Below are 27,421 nucleotides of genomic sequence, written 5' to 3' on the forward strand. Positions count from 1 at the left end.
CAGCATAAACATCAAACAGACTCTACACAATTAAACTGTCCTGTTGCAAATTAAAAGATAAAAAAGAAAGAACTTGAATTTATATAGCGCTTTTCACGACCTCAGGACGTCCCAAAGCGCGTTACAGCCAATGAAGTACTACCCACTGAACCATGCTGACAGAAGAGAGGATAAATTCCATCCCCATTCAGTAAATGCTGATTCAGGGGCATGGTCACTTCTGCTGCCGACCTCAATTATGTTTCATCAGCAATTTGGGCAAGTCTGCGGACGGTCATGGGCTATTGCTGCAATCTTGCTAGGATCACCCCAGATAGGCGCAGTATTGCTGATAGCAATGTCGCTACCGTTTTAGGCCAGTAAAGTGAGCAGCGTGTCTTGAAATCTTCCAGCTTACATTTATGAGTATGAGGAAGATTGTGCAGCAATTGGTCTGTGCAGGACAGGACACTTTTTTAGGGTTTCTTGGAGCCCTTTCCACCTTCAGCCCAACTGGCTGGTGGTGCCCCTCATCGGAGCAGCAGGGCGCCCTTCTGAGATTCTACCTCTACCAAATGAGCCACTGAGGAGTCACCTAAAACTGATCTTTGCAAAGAAAAGAAAAAAAAAGAATTTGCATTTATATAGCGCCTTTCACGACCTCAGGATGTCCCCGTGCACTTTACAGCCAATGAAGTACTTTTGAAGTGTAGTCACTGTTGTAATGTTGGAAACACAGCAGCCAAAATGAAGCAAAAATGTTCTATTAGGTATTTTGTTTATGCAGTTGGGTTACTTCCATTTTGTTTTCATGAATTCCCATCCAGTTTTCTTTATCACCTCTTTTCAAGCTCTTTCGTTTTGCAGAAGCACTTAACGAAAGCAATCCCATTTATATTGCAGGGAATTTCATTAGCAGCTTTATGAAACTGTCATAGATTGCAAAAGCGTAGCTGGCAACTATGCCATCCCCAATGGTTGGAGAAGGTCCATACCTCCCATCAATATCATGGGCAACGACAAAAGCCATGAAGACAGTCATAGAAATGACGTGGCAGGTTTTCCTGTGATTGCACCTGGGTACATTGAATCGTTTGGGTGCTGCTCGTTGAAGAAAGTTAGGCCAAGAATAGGGTTGCCAACTCTGGTTGGATGTATTCCTGCCTCCAACTGCTCCACCCCCACATCCCGCCTTTGGTCGCCTGGCACGTCCATCCTCATGGCCTAATCCAATCGGATAGTGAAAAGACTCTTTGTTGCCCAATTAGATGATTCTTGACTGTCAGTCAGACAGCCCTTTACCCCCATCTCCAACATTTCTATAACTATTAAATGGAAGTGTTCAAAAATAATGAAAAAAACAAACAATTTTTTTTAATGCCCCTGATGATTTTTCTCCCGGGTGTTGCTCGCAGCGGTATCCTGGAGATTAATCCTCAATTCCTGGAGAGTCCAGGACAAACCTAGAGGGTTGGCAACTCTAGCTGATAAGAGTTCACCTGATTTCCATCCCTTTAAATTAATGAACAGAAACTCAGGTGGGTTCCCTTATGGGTGATTGCTTTCCCACACCCGATATTTCTCCATGTGCTGCTCACCAGTACTCCAATGCACCCAGGCACTGTCACAGAAGAATTAGACCTCGTGTCTTTTAGTGGTGCGTTCATTTTCTGGCAGTAGCCGGTTATTTACATTGCTGGCCTGCCACTGACGGAAGACCATGCAAATCACAGCAACAACTACTTGCATTGATATAGCACCTTTAACATAATAAAACGTCCCAAGGCGCTTCATATGAGTGATTATCAGGCAAAATTTGAGCCACATGAGATATTAGGACAGGTGACCAAAAGCTTGGTCAAAACCTCGTTAAGTTTTAAGGAACATCTTAAAGGAGATAGAGACAGAGAGATTTAGGGAGGGAATTCCAGAGCATAAGGCAGCTGAAGGCACGGCCACCAATGGTGGGGCGATGAAAATCGGGGCTGCGCAAGAGGCCAGAATTGGAGGAGCACAGAGATCTCGGAGGGTTGTAGGGCTGCATCTACTGATAGTTTCTTTGCACTGGGAGGATGGGCAAGCAACCTTGGTTCCAGGTCTCTGTCAGTTCTGTCCCCTTATTGGTCCCAATGTAGGTGTGCAAGAGAGATCTAGCATGATATCTTGAATGCATTGCCTGAAAGGGTGGTGAAAGCAGGTTCAATGGTAACTTTCAACAGGGAATTGGATATATACATGAAAAGGAAAAAATTTGCAGGGCTATGGGGAAAGAGTAGGGGGGGTGGGGGGAGTGGGACTAATAGGATAGCTCTTTCAAAGAGCCGGCACAGGCATGATGGGCCGAACTGCCTCCTTCTGTGCTGTATGATACTATGATTTACCCTCTGATCTTTTCCTTAAAAAATTTAACATTTTCCTTTTCATTCCTTCGAGGAAAAATCCCAAAATCACCACTTCCCACTGATTGCTTGAAGTGGGAAGTTTGCTGCTTGTGGAACCAAACACAACATCGCATGACACCAAAGTACTATGTCACTGGGATGCCACAAAAATGTGGTGCTAGTTAAAAGTGCCTATTTTTGTGATCTGAATTATCTTTGGCTGTTATTTAACCATATGCCACCTGTGTTTCTATTTCTGCATAGCTCATTGGACTAAACACCACGGGCTAAATTCTAAGCTTTTCTGTTCCGGACTAGACGGGAAGCCCAGGCAAGGAGAATTGCGAGGTGCGTGGCTGTGCGATAGGATATTGGCCTCGTTGTGTGCAGTGTTTATCTCCTCTCGTTAAAATGAATGCTATATTGTCTTCCACAAACAAAAGTCTACAACTGTCATTCCAAAGGTGGTGACAAATCTCCCATATCTCTACAACGCCTTGCATTTTTGTAGCATTTTTAATGTAGTGAAATGTCCCATGGCTCTTCACAAGAAAACAGAGGAAAGAAAGATAGCGCCTTTCACCACCTCAAGGCGTCCCAAAATGCTTCACAGCCCTTGAAGTACTTTTTTCAATGTGAGTCACTGTTGTAATGTAGGAACCGTGGCAGCCAATTTGCAAACAGCAAGGTCCCACAAGCAGCAATATCATAATGACTAGATAATCTGTTTTTTGGTGTTGGTTGGGGATTGAGGGATTAATATTGGTTAGGACACCAGGGAGAACTCCCCTACTCTTCTTCCAATAGTCCTATGGGATCATTTATGAGAGAGGGCCCACAGTTTAACGTCTCATCCGGAGGACAGCACCTCCGACAGTGCAGCACTCCCTCTTGGAGACAGCAAAGATTTTGGAGAGGACAGGAAAATTGGGGCAGTATTTTGCTTGCTGCAGTAACACAGCCACATAAGTATTTAACAATCAACACTGTGCACGTTGTTGAGTATTGCATTTTCCAACAGACATTGCAGTTTTCTAAAAGAAAAAGATAATTACGGAGCCTTTGCACTGTTCATCAACTCAGAGGGCAAGACAAATTGGAAGCATATGTATGTCTGCTTGCTGGATTTGGTAAATTATCCTGATTACATTTCCACAGTGAGTGAATTGAATCCTCAGCAACCCTGGAGGTATGGAGCAGAAGGATATTTTAGACATTGTCTAAGAAACATTCATATTGAGGAAGTTGAATTTAAGACCATAAAATCAGTTGCATTTAACTTTCCAAATTCTAGGTTATATCCATCAGGATGTCCAGGGCTTTGGGGATTAAAGCCGTTATTTTTAGTTTATTGGGGTAAGATGTAGTTATTCATGTAAATGACTTGCTCCCTAACCAGGTGTCTGAGTATCACTGCATCTATAATAACATGCATATTAAGTCAAGCTTGTACAAATTAGCTGCATCACTAGGGTTGCCAACCCTCCAGGATTGCCCTGGAGTCTCCGGGAATTAAAGATTAATCTCCAGGAGACTGCTGCGAACAGCACCCAGGAGAAAAATCATAGGGGCATTAAAAAAAAATTGTGTTTCTTTGAACACTTTGTTTATTAGTTATAAAAGTATCTGAGATGGGAAAAAAAGGCTGTTTGACTAAGAGTCAAGAATCATCCAATCCGGTAATGAAGAGTCTGTTCACTTTCCGATTGGCCGTGGGAAGGCGGGGCATCACCGATATGGACCTGTTGGGTGGCCAATGGCGAGAGGGAGGGGGCGAGATGGTTGGAGGCAGGAGGTCATGTGACGACACCTCCAGGAATATGTCCAACCAGAGTTGGCACCCCCATGCATCACAGGGAAGTAGGAAGGATAAATTCAACTCCAGGCTGCCAGTTAAAACTTCAGAATTTCGCGGCACAATTTGCCATGTCCGAGGTACACCGGACGCCATATTGGCTTGCGTGATTTTTAGTCACTATCCATTGAAGTAGAAACAAAATCGGGGAGAGGTGTTTAATGCGGAGGCCGAGACGATGGAGCCCGTTTTACATTATCTTCCAAAGTCTAAATTGCCCCCAAGCTGAACACAAGACATACCGGGCTATAAATTCGGCCACGTAGCACCTGTTTTGTAGGCGCTACAGGGCCGCCGAAGGTCCCAAAATGACGTCTGGAATGCGCGCGCACGCTTCTAGCGTCACGTGCACCAGACGCCATCTCGGTAAAGGTGATTTTGCATGCGCAGATCACGAATGCCAGTACCATGCAAAGTAATAAGAACATGAGTTAGATCAGTGTATAATGCTGATTTAAAGGGGTAGATACGATTTTGGCACTCAACGCTCCAACCAACGCAATGTCTTAACCATAAACAGCTGAACATGTCGTAGACGGCCTGGAGGACCCCCTATCAGTGCTATTTAAAGGGACCATTCAAGATTTTCAGGTTAGTTGCTGGATTGTTGTTTCTGGCTGCTGATGCATTTGTACCTATTTTTGGAGGTCTCCTGTACTTGAATACTAGGACTAGGGGACATAGCCTAAAATTTAGAGCCAGGACTTGCAGGAGTGAAGTTAGGAAACGCTTCTACACGCAAAAGGTAGTAGAAGTTTGGAACGCTCTTCTGCAAATGGCAGTTGATGCTCGCTCAATTGTTAATTTTAAATCTGAGAGTGATAGATTTTTGTTAACCAAGGGTATTAAGGGATATGGGGTTAAGGCGGGTATATGGAGTTAGGTCACAGATCAACCATGATCTCATTGAATGGCGGAACAGGCACGAGGGGCTAAATGCCACGGCCACTTGTTGCCTCCTGTTATGCGCCGCCTTCTCCTGCAAGAATGCGGAACATGTGTTAGTAAGTGTCCTGCAGGATGTTTGGGTGATGTGCCTGTTATGGTTGAATAACTGCCAGTGTGTGTGACCTGTGAGTTGTGGGTGTGTGGCTTGCAGCAGTGGTAATTTTTAAAAATTCATTCATGGGGATGTGGGCATCGCTGGCAAGGCCAGCATTTATCGCCCATCTCTAATTGCCCTTGAGAAGGTGGCGGTGAGCCGCCTTCTTGAACCGCTGCAGTCCGTGTGGTGAAGGTTTTTTCGCAGTGCTGTTAGGAAGGGAGTTCCAGGATTTTGACCCAGCAACAATGAAGGAACAGCGATATATTTCCAAGTCGGGATGGTGTGTGACTTGGAGGGGAACGTGCAGGTGGTGTCGTTCCCATGTGCCTGCTGCCCTTGTCCTTCTAGGTGGTAGAGGTCGCAGGTTTGGAAGGTGCTGTCAAAGAAGCCTTGGCGAGTTGCTGCAGTGCATCCTGTGGATGGTACACACTGCAGCCACAGTGCGCCAGTGATGAAGGGAGTGAATGTTTAGGGTGGTGGATGGTGTGCCAATCAAGCGGATTGCTTTGTCCTGGATGGTATCGAGTGTTGTTGAAGCTGCACTCATCCAGACAAATGGAGAGTATTCCATCACACTCCTGACTTGTGCCTTGTAGATGGTGGAAAGGTTTTGGGGAGTCAGGAGGTGAGTCACTCGCTGCAGAATGTGTGAGGGTGAGAGGAAGCATCTGATTGGAAGAGTTGAGTACTGATTGAAAGAGTTTGTTGGTATGTGGGTGATGGGGGTGTAGTGTGTGGAGCAGTGGATGCGGCTAGTGGTGCAGTTGGTAGGAGACGCCACTTGACAGTTGACCTCACTCACCTTGACCACTCATGTCAAAGTATTGAACATCTTCCTGCACTGCATCCATGTTCGTGGTGCTATGCGCCTGGCATTGACTTCATCCCCCGTTGCCTCCCATTGCCTTTTGGGCATATGTCTGGAGGGGCCTCTTGCAACCCCCCCACCCCCCCCCCCAACCCCTGCGGATATAGGATGCCCCTCCTTCTGTCCACCTCTTGCACCAAGGCCTCTAGTGCATCATCAGAGAACCTTGGTGCATTCCTTCTCGCAGGCCTGGTACAAACTCAACAGTTTGTAAACATAGGGACGGGAGCTGCATCTGTGTTTTACATGTGCGATGTCTGATCTCCGTTCAGACTCCATGCGGACCCGTAGCTTATATTTTGCACATAAGAGGTGCAAGCTACCTTTAAGAGGTGTGAGGCACTCACATGATATCGGGCCCCCCCCCCCCCCCTGCTGGTGAGAAGTCATTCAACAGCGCAGCTTGGCCTGGCTACTCGCGCTGGAATCAGGTAAGTGAGCAGGCAGCACAAATCTCACGTGCTGCCTGCATCGGAACGACCGGGCGCGGGTTACTCGCGCACCACGACCCCCGTGCCCTGATTCGGAGGTTATTGAACCACTCAAGTTGTTTAATAAGCAGATCAACCAAGAGGCAGAAGCTTGATACCTAGGTGATGAATTAATTTACTGGTTATTTGAAGAAAAATGAGTATTTTTTTGTCGTCTCGAAACAGACATTAAGAATTATTATAATAAGAGAAAGAAAGATTTGTGTTTATATAGCGCCTTTCACGACCTCCGGATGTCCCAAAGTGCTTCACAGCCAATTAAGTACTTTTTTTGAAGTGCAGTCACTGTTGTAATGTAGGAAATGTGGTAGCCAAAGCAAGGCCCCACATACAGCAATGTAATAATGACCAGATAATCTGTTTTTAGGTGTTGGTTGAGGGATAAATATTGGTCAGGACACCGGGGAGAACTCCCCTGCTCTTCTCCAAAATAGTGCCATGGGATCTTTTACGTCCACATAAGAGGGCAGACAGGGCCTCGGACTAACGTCTCATTTTAAAGACGGCACCTCCAACAGTGCAGCACTCCCTCAGTACTGCACTGGGAGTGTCAGCCTGGATTTTGTGCTCAAGGAGGGGGACTTGAATCCTCGACCGTCTGACTCGGGGGCGAGAGTGCTACCACTGGCACACGCTGACATAGGGTGTCCTCCTTTTCCCTGGCTCTGTTCCTCGTTGTAACCTGCTCAACAGTAACATCTTCCAGTTCTGACGAAACATCATCGACCTGAAATGTTAACCCTACCTTCCTCTCTCCACAGATGCTGCCTGACCTGCTGAGTATTTCCAACGTCTTCTGTTTTTATTTCAGATTTTCAGCGTCGACAGTATTTTGCTTTTTTTTTGATAATCCATTCTGCTGTGTACTTTACAGCAAATAAGTTAACTGTTCCTCTGAAATGAAGTAATTTTAAAATTCTCATCCTTGTTTTCAAATCTCTCCGTGGCTTCGCCCCCTCCCTATCTCTGTAACCTCCTCCAGCCCTACAACCCTCCGAGATCGCTGCGCTCCTCCATTTCTGGCCTCTTGTGCATCCCCGATTTTCATCGCTCCACCATTGGCGGCCGTACCTTCAGCTGCCTCGGCCCTAAGCTATGGAATTTCCTCTCTATACCTCTCCCTCCTCCCTTAAGATACTCCTTAAAACCTACCTCTTTGACCAAGCTTCTCGTCACCTGTCTTCTTTAAGTGGCTCGGTGTCAAATTTTGTTTGATAACTCTCCTGAGAAGCATCTTAGGACTTTTTACTACGTTAAAGGTGCTATATAAATGCAAGTTGTTGTTGTTGTAAGAGGTAGCATGGAGACAGTGAGTACAAATTGCTTTATATTTCTGTGGTTATTGCTTTTGCAATGTCAATGTATAGCAGATTTGGAATATGTCTAGTTTCGGGTTAATAGTTTGATTTGGTTGATACAAGTGATATTTATTTTTGTCTTTCACTCCACAAGATTGTCATGCCAAGAATTCTGCTGCAGCCCACTCAAAAATCTGGAAAATATCAATAGAAAGCAATTCAGGAAAGCAGCTCAGTAATGAACCAGATATGACACAAGACAAGCATATTCCTAATTTGCTAACATTGTTAAGTCCTTATCATTTAACTGATCCAGATGTGTTTGTACCAGCTGGTCAATGCTGCAAACATCCTGCTGACCACTTCTGAATGATAGTGAGAAATAAAATGATAGTTAACTGAGGATACAATGTTCGTGTACCGAAATGAGATGCTCAGCCCCAATGTGGATAGGTGACTTCATGGCCATCTTGGATCCAGATGGAAATTTATGCACTGCCAACCTTTATGCACTTTGGAAGTAGGGTAAAAAGCATGCATGCAGGCTCTGCTGATGCTTTACTGGGGAGATGTACTGCCTGATGTGACTCTGAGCAATGAAGAACAGAAAGATCCCAAGCTTAATCCCCATTCTGTACTGACATAGTTGATCTCAGCAAAGGGTGTAATGGATAAAGAAAAAAAACTTGCATTTATATAGCAACTTTCACCACCTCAGGACATCCCAAAGCCAATGAAGTACTTTTGAAATGTAGTCACTGTTGTAATGTAGGAAGCATCTACCATTGGTCTCCATGTGCATGGGAAAAATAGGCCAAGGTGTCTGCAGCTAACAATTCTTATTTGAAAATGTCTAGGTGCCGATGTCTGGTGAGGATATAATCAGTTTGTCTGTAATGGCTCACATGATTGATTAATCTGCTGACGCTCACTACCCAAGCTCACATATGAAGAATCAGCACCTGGAAAAGGTGCCAGAAGGTGTCTGGTGCTAATGGTTACATACACCAACATTAATCGACCCGTTTGTGAAGGAAACGGCAACATTGAATTGTGGATCCAACACTGTGTACACCAATGAGAACTCTGCATTTAGGGCAGTTAGAATAAACAAGATCACCAAAGCCAGGGTTTCATTTGTTACAGACGCAGTAAAAACAGGTAATGTTTATCAGGGCAACTTTGAGCTAAATCTCCGTTTCCTTCCTGGCTGTTTAGCCGCCATTTGCAAGACACCCGTGTGTTTAGCAGTTAATGGTGGCGTAGAAAAGAGTACCTTCAATGTATAAAATGTCCCGAGTGTTTTACAGAGAGGGGAGGAAAACAAAATAGATAAAGTAACGGATGTTCACTCATGGAGGGAGAGCTAAGAGAGATGACATAAAATGTTGGTCAAAAAGGTGGGTTTTGAGAATATTTTAAAGATGGAAAGAGAAGTGGAGTGGCAGAGGGGTTTAAGCATGGATTTCCAAAGTGAAGGGATGAATGGTGGGATGAAGGGAGGACTGGATGCATAAAAGGCCAGAGGCAGAAGAGTATGGAGGAGGTTTCAGAGATAGGGTGGGGGAAGACTATGGCAAGGATTTGAAGCTGACGATAAGGATTTTAAATCCAATCCATTTGGGGGACAAGAAGCCAAAGCAGGTCAGTGAGGATAGGGGTAATGACAATGCAGGTTAGGATATGGGCAACTGCATTTTTGGAAAAGTTGGAGTTCATGGAGGTTGGCGGATGGGAGGCCGGCAAAGAGCACACCAGTAAATGAAGTGTAGAGAGGACAAAAAATAATTTCCTGCAACCTCATCATTGTTTCTTTCCTTGTGTAATGGGAGTTATAACCTTGGTAGCAATAGGGTTGTTCATGGGACATGAAGTAAGTTGGTCCATACTGTGCATAGTTCATAACCCATGTGGGAAGATTAGCATTACATAGGAACAGGAGTAGGCCACTCAGCCCTTTGAGCCTGTTCTGCCATTCAATTAGATTATTGGCTGATCTGTATCTTAACTCCATCTACCGCCTTGATTCCGTAACCCTTAATACTCTTTATGGCACTAAGTTCTGATTGTGCTTAAATGATGATGAAGTCATAACTAGTCTTTTTGCGCTGTACATTTCCATCAGTTTCTACTGGTTGATACGTGACCCAGTTATAAGTAGAATATGGCTTTGTGCTGAGTGATCGTAATCTCCAATATCCTTTCTGAGTGGCGTGACCTCTTGCTCTAACACTTGATTTCCCCCTATATCGGCTGGAATTTGCTTTAAAAGGGTAATAACAAGATGCTCGAAGGATTTCCAGAGATTAAGGTTTAATTAAGGTTTACAAGAACAGCACAGGCAAAGAGGGGTCAACGCAAAAGGTCTTTGAGAAGTGTGAAAGGTCACATAAGACTGAACAGTGATGGTCTTTCCCATACCTGGAATGTCAAGAAAATGAGGACATGTTAAGCACTATTTACTTATAGGGATTGAACAGGACTGGTAGTCCTTTGCAATATAAAGTCTTTATAAACAGGGCTGTAACATTTTGATAGAACCCCCAATACATAGTCAATTATGTTGGTTTGTTTTGGCAATTTAGATTTGATTAAATATGAAGAAAATATATCTTCGAGCTAATTTAATGCAATTGATGTTTTGTTGACTAGTTTTGTTGGTAAATCGTGGAATATTGACTAGTTCTGTAATTTCCAGGCATATGCATAAAATCAGAAAAACCTAACAACATAACGCTATCTGCCGCAAACAAAACTCGTTGGTCAGTTGAGCAATTAGTTACTCTGTTTGTATGAACACCAGCAGCCAGTGACATATTTTAAAGAAAGTGTTTTTGGAAGGTGTCAGCAAATGCCTTGATCTTCTGACTAAGGAACAGTCACAGTAAATCAATTAGTATAGCACAAACCACCCACCCCCCAAAAAAAAACAAAAATAGGGGGATGCATAATATACGCCAATTCTAAAATATTAAAAATGCTCCTAAAATTTACCGACCAAGGTGAGGGGTGCATATTATACATGAAGGATATTATATACAGAATTTATGATACATGCGCCACTGAATTCACTGACCTCAGTTATCTGATTTAAGTAGGAAAACAACAAATGGTGCAGTCATCTGTCAATGAAGCGCAATTTTGTGCCACAGGCATGTTGTAGTAATCAAGATTTACATATCAAAGTGAGTTCGCAGCTTTGTAACAATGGTGCAAAATTGAAACTTACCAGGGGGATTGGCAAGCAGAAAAGCAAAGGAACCATCTGCCTTGTAAACAGCACCAGTGCACTTTTGCCTCTGTCTCTTTATTCTCCAATGCTTCTTAGCTTTCCTGTTTCCTTTGATCCTCTGGAGTGTTGGAGCACCTTCCTCCTCTCATCTGAATTCTCCCCTAAGTTTAGAGTTAAACTTTGAGCCAAGGTACATTTTCTCCGGAAAGAATTTAAGTTGCAGCTTTGGTCAGATGAAGAAAAGTACTTCTTGTCAATCTAACTCTGGAGGGGTAACACTGTCTTGTTTGTTCATTTTGTTTACAATTACAGTTGTAGTTGTTTAATTACTAACACAATCCTCTGCCCAGTGTTCTGGATCATGTATTGCTGTATTGTACAGAAACCCAACTGTAGTGTTGCAGTGTTCACTGCTGGGAGAGTGCCATTGCCTCTCCTTTACGCCATGCATTCTGAGTAGGATGACTTTTTTTTTTGCAATATATCAGCTTTATTCTCAGTAATCATACATACACATGTACAGAGATGCTGGGAAAGACCTGTTTTTCCTTTTGAATATCTCCCCCCAGGGAGGTGCACCGTTCCCAAAGACACTGCAATACTGGATCGATGCGTGGAGTGGATGGAGCAAGCCCCTATTCCATCTGCCTGTTCCAAAAATCAATTTAATATTTGGTCCCCAGATAGGGGACGTATCAGATATTAAACTGATAAGGACAGATTTTTTTTCCAAAAAATATACTTTATTCATAAAATTTGCAACAAAACATACAATACAGTTGTCATATCACATTTCAAACATACACAATACAGATTATACAATTTGCAGATTACATCAAGTACAGTTCAATGAACACATTGTACATAATTACAGTTCATGACACTCTAGAGTGCCTCATTGCATTACACTCTATACAGATTATTGGTTACAGATACGTTACAGATTCATTGCAGATTCATTACAGGTACATCACATCAATTTGAATTTTACGTTCTGCCCGAGGAGCTTTTTCCCTGATTGCAGCCCCTCGGTACACACTGGCGGGAAGGCCATTATTGTAACTACCTTGGCCCAGAATTTGCTGGGAAAGTAACGGCAAGTTTAATGGTGCGTGGCATTATTAGTGTGTAAATAACCCAGTAATTTGTGGTGAGGAAGAGATACCCCGTGAGTTGAGAATCGCCACAAATCGCCTTGCGAAAACGACAGCTCGACCTCAACCTCCCCGTGTCAAGAAATTGCGGCATTTGTGCTGTAAAAACAAATTAAACTCGCTAGAGAAAGTTAGGGCTGGTACTTAATAGCGTAAGCACCATTTTAATGATGAGATTTATGTTCCTACAATACTACTCAATCTCTCCGGCCTAGAAGGCGAACAATTGAAGTTGTGAACCCTCATTCCTGCAGGTAGTAAATTGCTCCTAGAGCTTTTTAAAATTTAACTTTTTAAAAAAAATTTCTTACTTTTCCTTTCTGTCTCATTTTTCTCTCTTTTAATCCAATCCTTCTTTCCCACTCCTTATTTCTCTTTCTGCATCTAATTTGACTCTAATTCACCCTCTTTCCTTCTCCGTTGTTCCTCTGATTCCTTAAATCTCATTGGTTAAGGAGATAGACTGTTGGTCCCGTCGTTCACTAAGGTCCCAGATGCCTCCTTGCCCCCATTATCAGATCGCACTTCCAGCAATTTGTGGCACAAAAAATTTTTGAGCCGAAGGGTGAGGAAAAAAAATCTAACAAATAGGGTACTGCGCGAGATGCCCCACTCCAGCAAAATCTGGGCCCTTGTTTTACATAGCTGTGCTATTAAACTTACCCGAGAATTTTGGCTTATATTAATCAGTGGTTCTACAGGTTAAAGAAGCAATGGTATCCCATGGTGGTGAACAACTTCAGTTTTACAAGTAATTATGTTGGAGAGGGAGGTGGGAACAAAGTTGCTGTAATCTACTTTGAGGTAGGACTTCAACAACGCAGGTACAGCAAGCAATTAGGAAGGCAATTGGTGTGTTAGCCTTCATTGCAAGGGGGTTGGAGTATAAGAGTAAGGAAGTCTTGCTGCAAACTATAGGGCTCTGGTGAGACCACACCTGGAGTACTGTGTACAATTTTAGAATCAGAGTCATAGAAAGGCTACAGCATGGAAGGAGGCCATTCGGCCCATTGAGTCCCGTGCCGGCTCAATGCCGGTCTCCTTACCTAAGGAAGGATATACTTGCCTTAGACGCAATGCAACAAAGGTGCACTAGATTGATTCCTGGGATGAGAGGGTTGTCCTATAAGGAGAGATTGAGCAAAATGGGCCTATATTCTCTGGAGTTTAGAAGAATGAGAGGTGATCTCATTGAAATGTATAAAATTCTTAGAGGGCTCGACAGGGTAGGTGCTGAGAGGCTGTTTCCCTTGGCTGTAGAGTCTAGAACTAGGGGTCATAGTCTCAAGATAAGAGGAAGAAACATTTCACTGTGAATCTTTGGAATTCTCCACCCCAGAAGGCTGTGGATGCTCAGTCGTTGAGTATATTCAAGATTGAGATTGATGATTTTCGGACACTAAGAATCAAGGGATATGGGGATCGGGTGGGAAAGTGGAGTTGAGGTCGAAGATCAGCCATGATCTTATTGAATGGCAGAGCAGGCTCAAAGGGCTGTATGGTCTACTCCTGCCCCTATTTCTTATGTTCTTATCTTATCAACTTCATCCATTGTGTGTACAGATCTACCTAATGAAACATTTAAAGCAATACAAATATATGTACAGCTTCATGGAGTAAATAGATGATCATTATTTATTTATTTATTGACATGAGGATGTGTTCTTCTTAATATATGCCACTTCTTTCCTAATGTCAGCCAGGGCTCAGTGGGTAGCACTCTTTGCCTGCTGAGTTAGAAGATTGTGGGTTCAAGCCCCACCCCAGGGTCTTGAGCACATAATCCAGGCTGATACTCCCAGTGCTGCACTGTTGGAGGTGCCGTCTTTTGGATGAGAGGTTAAACCGAGGCCCCGTCTGCCCTCTCAGGTAAAGACCCCATGGCACTATTTTGAAGAAGAGCAAGGCAGTTCTCCCCGCTGTCCTGGCCAACATTTATCCCCCACCATCATCATTAAACCAGATTATCTGGTCATTATCACATTGCTGCTTGTGGGATCTTGCTGTGTGCAAACTGGCTGCCGCGTTTCCTACATTACAACACTTCAAAAGTACTTCATTGGCTGTGAAGCGTTTTGGGACAACCTGAGGTCATGAAAGGCAAGTTCATATATAAATGCAAGTTTTTTTTTTCTTTCTTTAATAATTAATTTGAGAGTTTTCCCGTTTTTCCCCGTTCCTTTTAACATGGTTCCTCAGATCTAGTAACCCTCCAAGACAGCGAGTGCTTGGCAAACAATTCAACAGCGGCAGTTTTTGCAGCAGAGACCAATCCTGTTCTCATCTGGCATCCACCACTAGCCACTTCCCAGCAGGGGACACTGATATCAATCAGGAATTGCGGCATTGACTGATTTTCCCCTTTCTGGCCAGAGTTGCTGTAATGCCCTCACTACCCTCACTGCTGCTCTAGTTGTTATCAGTTAATTCTGCTGGGACCTGCCTAGTTTGTACAGCTTAGTACTGCAGTACATTTTTAAAAAATAATTGCTAGCTTTCGTCTCTCCCATTCATTGTCAATCATGTCAGCAACCAGAGGACACAGATTTAAGATAATTGGCAAAAAAGCCAGGGGGGAGATGAGGAGAATTTTTTTTACGCAGTGAGTTGTTATAATCTGGAATGCTTTGTCTGATAGGGTGGCGGAAACAGATTCAACAGTAACTTTCAAAAAGGAAGTGGATATATACTTAAAAAGGAAAAATTTGCAGGGTTACGGGGAAAGAGCAGTGGAGTAGGACTAATTGGATAGCTCTTTCAAAGAGCCGGCACAGGCACGATGGGCCGAATGGCCTCCTTCTGTGCTGTATGGTTCTATGATAACTGATTTGTTTCTTCATTTGACTTAAATATTCCAATGGTGCCTTTTGAATGTTCTCCAGAATCTCCTCCCCTAACCCCTCTTCCCCTCCACTTCTGTTTCCTTTAAAAACCTTCTCAAGAACCATATTTTGGACACCCCTCCTAATCTCTCCCTTCCTAGCTCAGCATTGTTTGCTCGTTTATTTCTATTTCACGAAGCACCTTGGGGCATTTTCTACATTGAATACATTACGTACATACATGTTGTCAATCTTAGAGTTGGTAGGCTGGTTGGGTTCATTAGCAGATGGTTTCATTTGCACAAAAATTCCATTCTGACAACCCGTATGCATATTTGGAACTTGTTTTTTTCTGTCTGGGCAAACAAAATCGTATATTTCCCTTCTGTATGTGATGAGATCAGTCTACTAGATTGAAGGCAAATTCTACTGTTTCTAACTGGATTCATGCATGAAGTATCATTTGATTTGTTGTAGCATTGGCCTATGTCCATCAGAAAGTTGCATGAGATTTTGATGTTTTTATTTGGTCTTGGAAAGATACTTAGGATTCCTAGAGTTGTTGCTTTTGAGACCTGCGGAGTTAAAAGCCGATCTTATCAAAATCCCTAGGCAAGCTCTAAGTCAGAATGGATTGTGAATTTCTCAGCAAGTTTTAAAGCTTTTAGCTGGAGTGGGGACAGACAGTATTTTCAATGGAACACCAATAACTTTAATCATTGAATGGACACAGACTTGAACTAAATCAGAAGCTCTTCTTACTTCTTGCAAAAAAGCCAGGGGGGAGATGACATTTTTTTTTTACGCAGCGAGTTGTGATGATCTGGAATGCGCTGCCTGAAAGGGCGGTGGAAGCAGATTCAATAATAACTTTCAAAAGGGAATTTGATAAATACTTAAAAAGGAACATTTTTTACCCGTTACACAGATTCTCATTGTATTTATAGAACTGTTGGTGTTTGCTAATTATTATGCCTCATTTTGCTGTTGATTTGTAAACAAAATTATTAATAGCTTTACAACAACAGCTTGCATTTATTTTTTATTTTTTTTATTCGTTCATGGGATGTGGGCGTCGCTGGCAAGGCCGGCATTTATTGCCCATCCCTAATTGCCCTCGAGAAGGTGGTGGTGAGCCGCCTTCTTGAACCGCTGCAGTCCGTGTGGTGACGGTTCTCCCACAGTGCTGTTAGGAAGGGAGTTCCAGGATTTTGACCCAGCGACAATGAAGGAACGGCGATATATTTCCAAGTCGGGATGGTGTGTGACTTGGAGGGGAAAGTGCAGGTGGTGTTGTTCCCATGCGCCTGCTGCCCTTGTCCTTCTAGGTGGTAGAGGTCGCGGGTTTGGGAGGTGCTGTCGAAGAAGCCTTGGCGAGTTGCTGCAGTGCATCCTGTGGATGGTGCACACTGCAGCCACGGTGCGCCGGTGGTGAAGGGAGTGAATGTTTAGGGTGGTGGATGGGGTGCCAATCAAGCGGGCTGCTTTATCTTGGATGGTGTCGAGCTTCTTGAGTGTTGTTGGAGGCAAGTGGAGAGTATTCCATCACACTCCTGACTTGTGCCTTGTAGATGGTGGAAAGGCTTTGGGGAGTCAGGAGGTGAGTCACTCGCCGCAGAATACCCAGCCTCTGACCTGCTCTCGTAGCCACAGTATTTATATGGCTGGTCCAGTTAAGTTTCTGGTCAATGGTGACCCCCAGGATGTTGATGGTGGGGGATTCGGCGATGGTAATGCCGTTGAATGTCAAGGGGAGGTGGTTAGACTCTCTCTTGTTGGAGATGGCCATTGCCTGGCACTTATCTGGCGCGAATGTTACTTGCCACTTATCAGCCCAAGCCTGGATGTTGTCCAGGTCTTGCTGCATGCAGGCTCGGACTGCTTCATTATCTGAGGGGTTGCGAATGGAACTGAACACTGTGCAGTCATCAGCGAACATCCCCATTTCTGACCTTATGATGGAGGGAAGGTCATTGATGAAGCAGCTGAAGATGGTTGGGCCGAGGACACTGCCCTGAGGAACTCCTGCAGCAATGCCCTGGGGCTGAGATGATTGGCCTCCAACAACCACTACCATCTTCCTTTGTGCTAGGTATGACTCCAGCCACTGGAGAGTTTTCCCCCTGATTCCCATTGACTTCAATTTTACTAGGGCTCCTTGGTGCCACACTCGGTCAAATGCTGCCTTGATGTCAAGGGCAGTCACTCTCACCTCACCTCTGGAATTCAGCTCTTTTGTCCATGTTTGGACCAAGGCTGTAATGAGGTCTGGAGCCGAGTGGTCCTGGCGGAACCCAAACTGAGCATCGGTGAGCAGGTTATTGGTGAGTAAGTGCCGCTTGATAGCACTGTCGACAACACCTTCCATCACTTTGCTGATGATTGAGAGTAGACTGATGGGGCGGTAATTGGCCGGATTGGATTTGTCCTGCTTTTTGTGGACAGGACATACCTGGGCAATTTTCCACATTGTCGGGTGGATGCCAGTGTTGTAGCTGTACTGGAACAGCTTGGCTCGAGGCGCAGCTAGTTCTGGAGCACAAGTCTTCAGCACTACAGCTGGGATGTTGTCAGGGCCCATAGCCTTTGCTGTATCCAGTGCACTCAGCCGTTTCTTGATGTCACGTGGAGTGAATCGAATTGGCCGAAGACTGGCTTCCGTGATGGTGGGGATATCGGGAGGAGGCTGAGATGGATTATCCACTCGGCACTTCTGGCTGAAGATGGTTGCAAACGCTTCAGCCTTGTCTTTTGCACTCACGTGCTGGACTCCGCCATCATTGAGAATGGGGATGTTTGCAGAGCCTCCTCCTCCCGTTAGTTGTTTAATTGTCCACCACCATTCACGACTGGATGTGGCAGGACTGCAGAGCTTTGATCTGATCCGTTGGTTGTGGAATCGCTTAGCTCTGTCAATAGCATGTTGCTTCCGCTGTTTAGCATGCATGTAGTCCTGAGTTGTAGCTTCACCAGGTTGGCACCTCATTTTTAGGTACGCCTGGTGCTGCTCCTGGCATGTTCTTCTGCACTCCTCATTGAACCAGGGTTGATCCCCTGGCTTGTTGGTAATGGTAGAGTGAGGAATATGCCGGGCCATGAGGTTACAGATTGTGCTGGAATACAATTCTGCTGCTGCTGATGGCCCACAGCGCCTCATGGATGCCCAGTTTTGAGCTGCTAGATCTGTTCTGAATCTATCCCATTTAGCACGGTGGTAGTGCCACACAACACGTTGGATGGTGTCCTCAGTGCGAAGACGGGATTTCATCTCCACGAGGACTGTGCGGTGGTCACTCCTACCAATACTGTCATGGACAGATGCATTTGCGACAGGTAGATTGGTGAGGACGAGGTCAAGTAAGTTTTTCCCTCGTCTTGGTTCGCTCACCACCTGCCGCAGGCCCAGTCTAGCAGCTATGTCCTTCAGGACTCGGCCAGCTCGGTCAGTAGTGGTGCTACCGAGCCACTCTTGGTGATGGACATTGAAGTCCCCCACCCAGAGTACATTTTGTGCCCTTGCTACCCTCAGTGCTTCCTCCAAGTGGTGTTCAACATGGAGGAGGACTGATTCATCAGCTGAGGGAGGACGGTAGGTGGTAATCAGCAGGAGGTTTCCTTGCCCATGTTTGACCTGATGCCATGAGATTTCATGGGGTCCAGAGTCAATGTTGAGGACTCCCAGGGCCACTCCCTCCTGACTGTATATCACTGTACCGCCACCTCTGGTGGGTCTGTCCTGCCGGTGGGACAGGACATACCCAGGGATGGTGATGGAAGAGTCTGGGACGTTGGCTGAAAGATATGATTCTGTGAGTATGGCTATGTCAGGCTGTTGCTTGACTAGTCTGTGGGACAGCTCTCCCAATTTTGGCACAAGTCCCCAGATGTTAGTAAGGAGGACCTTGCAGGGTCGACTGGGCTTGGTGTTTTGCCGTTGTCGTGTCCGGTGCCTAGTGGTCCGATGCCGGGTGGTCCGTCCGGTTTTATTCTTATTATGACTTTTCGTAGCGAGATTTTACAACTGAGTGGCTTGCTAGGCCATTTCAGAGGGCAATTAAGAATCAACCACATTGCTGTGGGTCTGGAGTCACATATAGGCCAGACCGGGTAAGGGCGGCAGGCTTCCTTCCCTAAAGGACATTAGTGAACCAGATGGGTTTTTAAGACAATCCGGTAGTTTCATGGCCATCATTACTGATACTAGTATTTTAATTCCAGATTTTTATTTCATTAATTGAATTTAATTAATTAATTGAATTTAAATTCGCCAGCTGCCGTGGCGGGATTTGAACTCATGACTCTGGATTTTAGTCCAGGCCTCTGGATTACTAGCCCAGTAACATAACCACTTATATAGCACCTTTAATGTAGTAAGACATCCCAAGGCACTTCACAGGAATCTTACCAGGCAAAATTTGACACCGAGCCACATAAGGAGATATTAGGATAGGTGACCAAAAGCTTGATGAAAGAGGTAGGTTTTATGGAGAGTCTTAAAGGAGGAGAAAGAGGTAGAGAGAGGTGGAGGTTAAGGGAAGGAATTCCAGAGCTTAGGGCCTAGGCAGCTGAAGGCATGGCCGCCAATGGTAGGGCGAAGGAAATTGGTCTGCAATCCTCTGCTGTATGTAATAATATTTGCCACTTCAAAGAAAGTTAGGTAGTGAGGTGTTAAATTACATTAATCCAGTAAACAGATTACTGCAAATGGGGCAATTGTAAGCCTTTGGGACACAACTCTGCCAGGGAAGAGGGTATAGCTTCCTAATCATGAGGGCAGAGGTTAGTTGATAAGATCTAACTAGTTGTTAGGCTGCTGAAAGAGAAGACCATATTAAAAAAACACCAAAATTGTAACAGATTCCTGCTACTGGTTTTATGGTATTGTTCCATTCTCTGCTGTTTCCATCATTGACAACATTTTTTTCCTGTATTTTTTCTTCGTTTTCACTAATTAGTTTTAATACGGTCATGTTCATATACAGTATATATAATACACAAATTTTGAATATTGCCCTGATCTATACATGTTCTTTTAAAGTGACACTTTTACTCAATAAATTGCAAATGCCACTCCATTATTTAAGAATGGAGGGAGGGGCAAACGGGGTAACTACAGACCTATCAGTTTAGCGTCAGTTGTGGGGAAGTTACTGGACTCTATCATCAGAGACAGTGTGCCTGAGCACTTGGACAAGTATGAGCTGATTAAAGAGAGTCAGCATGGATTTGTGATGGGTAGGTCATGTCTAAGAATTTTTTGAGGAGGTCAGTAGCATGGGGTATAGAGGATTGTCAATGGATGTTGTTGATATGGACTTTCAGAAGACATTTGATAAGGTTCCGTTCGAGAGATTTTTAGGAAAAATGAATGCACACGGAATTGGAAGTAATCTTGTAACATGGGTTGGTAATTGGTTGGGAGGTAGGAGACAGAGAGCAGGGATAAAGGAGTACACTCTAATTGGTGGGATGTGACAAGTGATGTTCCTTAGGGATCTGTACTAGTGCCTCAGCATTTCACCATATAGATTAATGATTTGGATGAAGAAGTAGAGAGTTGTATATCCAAATTTGCAGATGACACTAAGTTTGGAGGCACAGTAAGTTGTGTAGATGGGAGCAGGAAGTTACAAAGGGATATAGACAAACTAAGTGAGTGGGCAAAACTATGGCAGATGGAGTTCAATGTGGGGAAGTGTGAGGTCATCTATTTTGGATCCGGGAAAGATAAATTGGAATATGGTGACAGATTGGAAGCTGTGGGAGAAAAGGGATTTGGGTGTCTGCGTACACAGATCACTAAAAGGTACAAAAAGTAATCAAAAAGGCTAATGGATTGTTGGCCTTTATCTGAAAGGGGTGGAATCCAAAATAGAGGAAGTGATGCTTCAGTTGTACAGAGCCTTGGCCAGACCCCATCTGGAGTACTGCGTTCAGTTTTGAGCAGCAAACTTCAAGCAGCATGTATTGGCCTTGGAGGGAGTACAATGCAGCTTCCCCTTAATTATACCATGGTTTAAAGGGTTAAATCATGAGGACTGATTGCATAAACTTGTCTTATATTGCCTTGAGTTTAAAAGGTTGAGGCGTGATCTAATCGAGGTGTTTAAAATGACTAAGGGGTTCAATAGGGTAGATAGAGAAACTATTTCCTCTGGTAGGGAATCCAGAACAAGGGGGGGCACAATCTTAAAATTAGAGCCAGGCCATTCAGGGGTGAAATCAGGATAAAGGGTAGTGAAAATCTGGAACTTTTTCCTGTAAAAAGCTGTTGATGCTGGGTCAATTGAAATTTTCAAGTCTGAGAACAATAAATTTGTGCTAGGTAAGGGTATCAGGGGATATGGAACAAAGGCAGGTAAATGAGTTGAGGTAAAGATCAGCCATGGTCTAATTGAATGGCAGAGCAGGCCCGTGGGGCTGAATGGCCTCCTCCTGTTCCTATGTAATATTTATGCAGTAAGCAATCGTATATTACAACAGTGACTACACTTCTAAAGCACTTGGCTCTAAAGCACTTTGGGACATCCTGAGGTCATGAAAGGCACCGTGTAAATGCAAGTCTTTCTTTACTGCCAGTTCCCCTTAAATGCAATGAGGCCGGAGTGTAGGAATTCCAGTGCATTCCTGCCATAACTCCGCCGAGTGCGCCGGAAGGTATGGAGCTCAGGCCAGGACCCAAATATACCAGGTCCAAATGTTTCCCGTGAGTTCCCACTTGGCTATACCTGGGGCGGAGCCTCCATCTGCCCTAAACAAGGTCAGCAGCTTAGGAGGGAGTGAGGTCGGGGTGGTGGTGTGAGTGGGGGGTGGGTGGGGATTCCCAATGCCGGGAGGTCTTGTGTCCCCGTATTAGTAGCAGATTGAGGGAAGATGGTCAGTTGGCATGCCCAGTGAAATCAGACACAAATGTGCCATGTGGGGGCTACTTGGGGTTCCAGGCCGTGGGTGTGGCCTGAGCACCCCCCCCCCCCAACCCCCAATTCCAAGGCGTTTTCATGGAGATTTTTCAATCCACTTACAAAGGTTTTGTTTTTTGGGGGCAGGCGGATGTCCTAGATGTGCCCAGAATGGGGCAGGCACCCGCCATTTGGATGTAAATTAAGGTATCGTCCCCATACCCAACAAATATTGGCAAAGTCAGCGGTGGAAGTTTTGATCCCAATATTTATGCTTGGATGGACCCCCCTCCCTGTCCAGAGCAAGAGGGCATAGCCTTAAAATTAGAGCTAGGCCGTCCCTGGATGATTCAGGAAGCACTTCTTCACACAAAGGATAGTGGAAATCTGGAACTCTCTCCCCCAAAAAGCTGTTGAGGCTGGGGGTCAACTGATAATTTCAAAACTGAGATTGATAGATTCTTGTTAGGCAAAGGTATTAAGGGTTATGGAACCAAGGCAGGTAGATGGAAATTAAGATACAGATCAGCCATGATCTAATTGAATGACAGAACAGGCTCGAGGGGCTGAATGGCCTACTCTGTTCCTATGTTCCAGATTTTCAGCCCCAACATATTTATCTTTCCTGATCTATTGTATACGATAGAGTTGCACCCATTTATTACCTCTACAGAGAAAATACTTGAGGTGGTTATTTTCTCTTTCCTGTGATTGAACCCTGGTACAGAACTACACAGAAATGGGATTATTACTCCTCCGAGTCAGACTTCCTACCGTAGTCTTTCCCGCAGTTGTGTTTCTGCCGTCAATACAAGCTGGGCAGAAATGTCTTTATCAGACTTACTGTGGAAAATACCCACTAATAATAGACGTTGGAATGGGTGCAGAGGAGATTTACTAGAATGGTACCAGGGATGCAGGACTTGAGTTACGTGAAGAGGCCAGAGAAGCCGGGATTGTTCTCCTTTGAGATGAGAAGGTTAAGGGGAGATTTAATGGAGGTGTTCAAAGTTATGAAGGGTTTTGATCGAGTAAATAAGGAGAAATTGTTTCCAGTGGCAGGAGGGTCAGTAACCAGAGGACACAGATTTAAGATAATTGGCAAAAGAACCAGAGGTGAGATGAGGAGAATTTTAACGCAGCGAGTTGTGATGATCTGGAGTGCACTGACTGAAAGGATGCAGTTGCTTCTGATAACTTTGCATTCTCGATTACTTTAAAGCAGAAGGACCAGGATAACAGCATTCTGGTTTCTTCTCTGAGTGGGCACTCATAGCAATCGGCATGTCGCTTCCAGACATGAGAGAAATTCCGAGAGCTTGTCATTGCCTGTGTCCCATTGGGGAACGCAAAGGTGTCCTTAGTGTCCCCCATATAGGACATGCCAAAAGGCACCAGATCACTGTCCTTACTGGTGTTCGCACTTATCCGATACCACTTGATAGTAGCTGGTTCTTTTCCCTCGCCGATACACGTACATGTCAATTGAAGCCCTTTCCCTGTGGGTACGTTTGCCAAAATATCCCATGTTGACCATGGCCTGGTCTCATTGGTGGTATAACTCGTAACGACACAGTCCCAGTCGTTCCGAAGGAGTTCGGCTTCACCGAGGGGCAAGACGCATCCCAACACAACAGGTCACCTATATGTTCGTGATCCAACCTTGGTAATGTGGAATATACCTGCAAGATGTAATACATGCGCTTGGTGAATATCTGATACCATTATTTAATTTATTTACATGACAGGCATATAACATATGACTTGCCGTGGCCAAATTAATAAAACAGTGCTTTGTACCCATGTAAAGCACAAAGGTTTTCCTAAAATTTAACTTGAAAGGAACATCTTTTATACACTTGTAGCAAGATTGCTTTTAAAATCCTGTCATGAAAGACAAAACCACAGAGGGTTAAATCACTTTTAGCTCTGTGGGATGAAAAGAGGGCAAAGCCAACACCAAAAAAAGGACGGAACCGACACCAAAAACATCATACAGACATGTTTTAAAAAGAGGCTTTTAAACGAAAGAAATACTGCAGCTTTTTAAACATCAGCAAATTTACTGTTCACTGAATTGCGGACTAATCGACACCCTCCTAACCTTCCTTCTTAGTCTCCGTTGAGGGGTTGTCACATTACAGGCATATTTGTCTGAGGCAAGCCACTGTGGTTTTGCGCTAGGTCGAGCTCGAAGCTTCATGTTTGTTACGTTCATAGGATCGGGGTATGGCCATTAGTCATCCTCACTCTCTACTGTTAGAAGTCTCACACTGGCCACACGACCCTTAAGTTCGGGTCCGTTGTACCGTTTTAGCTGATTTGAATGAACCCAGCGATTGTGGGATCGACGGATAGGTCCTTGACAGTGTATTTTGTATACCTGTGGGCTTAAATTTGTCAATAATGGGATCAACTTTTGGACCAGGGTCATATTGGGCACAAGTGATACCACTTCCCCAACAATATCGCCCATTGCGGGCCACCGCATGTTCTGGAGTAGCCTCTGAATCAGGCCATCTCCTTTCTGATGAAAGCTGGACGTATGAGTCCACCGGACAATTTCTGTATGTGATTGGGTAGGAACTTCTCTGTAATCTATGGTCAAACGCCGTGAACAAACAGGTTTCCTGACTGGCCAGATTGGGCAATTACAAGTACTGGCTGTTTTGTGTAGTATGACCTGCTCAACGAGGGAGTGCATTACGGTCCTCACTGGCCCTTCTGCCTCCCTTGTGAAGCGGTATTGCCTCGCTGGCCCCGGGGGATCAGGTCCTGATGTGTGGACCTCGCCATCCACCCTACCGCACTCGTTCTTACGTGTAGCCGAGCAACCCGCATTCCTCAATATGGTCTCAACGTCCCCCCACTCACTCCGTAAAAGGCACCCCAGGTCATACGTTCATTTTGTCCCCACAGACCAGATCTTCCTCTCACACCTGATAACTATTCCTCCTTGTTTTGCCTCTTTTTCCACTTGCCACAGACAGCATTTAACCATATCCGCCATAATGTCACTGCTATCTACCCAGTCCACTCCCAATATACCATCCTCTGACTCTCCCTGCGTTCTAGTGTGCACTATATTATGAAGCGTCATCATATTTCCTACGGTTAGGCCTGTTTCCACTATTTCCCTTTTCTCTCCACCTTCTCCAAATCTTCCTAATTCTATAAATCCCTTAAAACCAAACTGTTGTGTCTGTCTCCCCGCAGACACGTGTGAGACGCCCCGGTATTGATGAGTAATACTCTGGGACAACCTTCTACCTGAGCACCTACATGGGGTCTACCGTGGGGGTCTGTATGTAATCGACTAATGGATCCCTCTTCCGGCGAGGCCAAGGATTGTCAACTTGTATGCCGGCTGTGACCATCCGTATTTAACGGCTGGGTGCTGCCTATCCAGCCCCCTTTTCCAGAATTACCCATATGCCTTTCCAGTTGTTCCACCTTTTACCTCAAGCATTATGTCTCTGATTCTCCTTCCTTACTATTTCGGTTTGGGCAAGCTGCGGCTGCCACCTTCTTAGGACCTTGCCAGGACAAACAACCTGCCTGGCCACAACACCAACACTCTGGTCCCGACCGGTCTCTGGTTGGGGCCGATGGGGCAGGACGGTACCGGGATCTTCCCTCGTTCCTCCAGGGTGAGGCCGTTGGGCCTCTCTGGGGTTGTACCGTATGTATCTTGGCCGCCCTTGCCTTATCGTGTTCCCATTTGTGGTTCATCCTCTCCACTACCCATGCCTCACATGGGCTGCTACCGTGGGATCATAAATGTCACTAATGGTCCTATATTTATCATTTAATGCCCCTAGGAGGTACTGGGCCCACTGCCTTATGCCGGGACGGTCCACACCATTACGGTCTTCCACCGGGAAGGCACCTCATAATGGTTCCATAACCTGTCTGCAAAAGCCTGTGGGTTTTCGTTATTTTCCTGCCTACCTTCTGGTAACCCTTTCAAGGCTGTCCGGTTTGAATCTGTTCCGTGCCCTGTGGCTTTCCATACCATCCCTCTAGCTTCCTTCCAGGTTCCTTTCCCATTTTTAAGATCTCCTGGTAGTGCCCTATATACCTTGGAGTGACATACATGAAGTAATAACTTTATCCTTTCCTTGTTATCACATTGGTGTAGATCAGAGGCTTGCTCGATCATAGCCAGGCGGGTACCAGGATCCTCTCGGCCTTTTATTATCAGGATGTCATGCACCATCTGTTTTAACTGCCGGCTATCATATGGGATGGTCGTTTCCCCCATTGGCTCCCCTTTCCCACTCAGCTTAAGTGGCCTTATCGGCACTTATTAGGGGAATCAAGGGATATGAGGATCGGGCGGGAAAGTGGAGATGAGGTTGAAGGTCAGCCATGATCTTATTGAATGGCGAAGCAGGCTCGAGGGGCCGTATGGCCTACTCCTGCTCCTATTTCTTATATTCTTATGGCATCATACTAGCCTTGGGACCTCGGCCAGTTTCTCCATCATTCAGTGGCTCCCTCCCTGTTCTCATACTCATGGTCTGCCTCAGCCAAATCCTTATAGTGTATCACCTCCCAGGGGGACCCACTCCCATTATTATCGGTACTAATTTACCTTTTGGTTACTGCAAACATTATACCCTTATGTTGTTCCAATTGCTCTTTTAATTTACTAATCTCTTTTTGACGTTGCTCGTGATTGCCCTGTTTATCAGCCTTATACTGATCTTCTTGATTCTGTCTAAGCATCCCTCGCATTGCTGACCCTAATTCCTCCACTTTTACCTCCAGTTTCTCCGCTGGCTCCGTTTTTTTCCTTTAGGGCTGCCTGGTATTCTCCCATATCTCGTGCCTTATAACTACTATCTGTCTGCAATCAGGATACTGACGCCGTCAGAGTTTTGCAACACAATGTTTTGTCGGCTAGTAATTTCTGATTTTTTTCTCGCTTCTACTTCCTGTTTACTTGATTCTGACTTTAACTTGCTTATCTGTAGAGTTTGGCACAGTAAGAGTAGAGCTTTCCAACTACCTTTCTTAAGTTTCCTTTCCTTATTGAGGGTCCAAACCAGGACCTCCAAGCCTTCGAAACTATCAATATCTTTTACCAGGGTTTTACCTAACCCGAATTTACCGTCAACATATTTCTGGAGTGTCGACACCAAACCATTTTGCATCATTACCATGGTTTCTGTATAGATATATATATATATCTATATCTCTGCTGACAAATAATATTTCATTTCTATAAGATGAAAGTCAAGCTCTTACAAACACAGTCTTGGCCTGGTCACTCACCTGAGAAGCAGTAAAATTTTTAGTTTAGACCTGCTGCTTCACAGTGGGAGAAAGGAAGGAACCAAGACTAGGTTAAGGAGATTTAACCAACATGACCAGACAGCAAGAGTTCAACCG

The 27,421-nt window shown here is 44.8% G+C and overlaps 1 pseudogene; it reads right to left on the minus strand.

Annotated features, from left to right (window-relative positions):
- Nucleotides 1–11,717: 11,717 nt before the first annotated feature.
- LOC137321302 (U2 spliceosomal RNA) lies at nucleotides 11,718–11,889 on the minus strand (annotated as a pseudogene).
- Nucleotides 11,890–27,421: the final 15,532 nt, after the last annotated feature.

The sequence above is a fragment of the Heptranchias perlo genome, chromosome 4 (assembly GCF_035084215.1).
Source record: "Heptranchias perlo isolate sHepPer1 chromosome 4, sHepPer1.hap1, whole genome shotgun sequence".
NCBI classification, from domain to species: Eukaryota; Metazoa; Chordata; class Chondrichthyes; order Hexanchiformes; family Hexanchidae; genus Heptranchias; species Heptranchias perlo.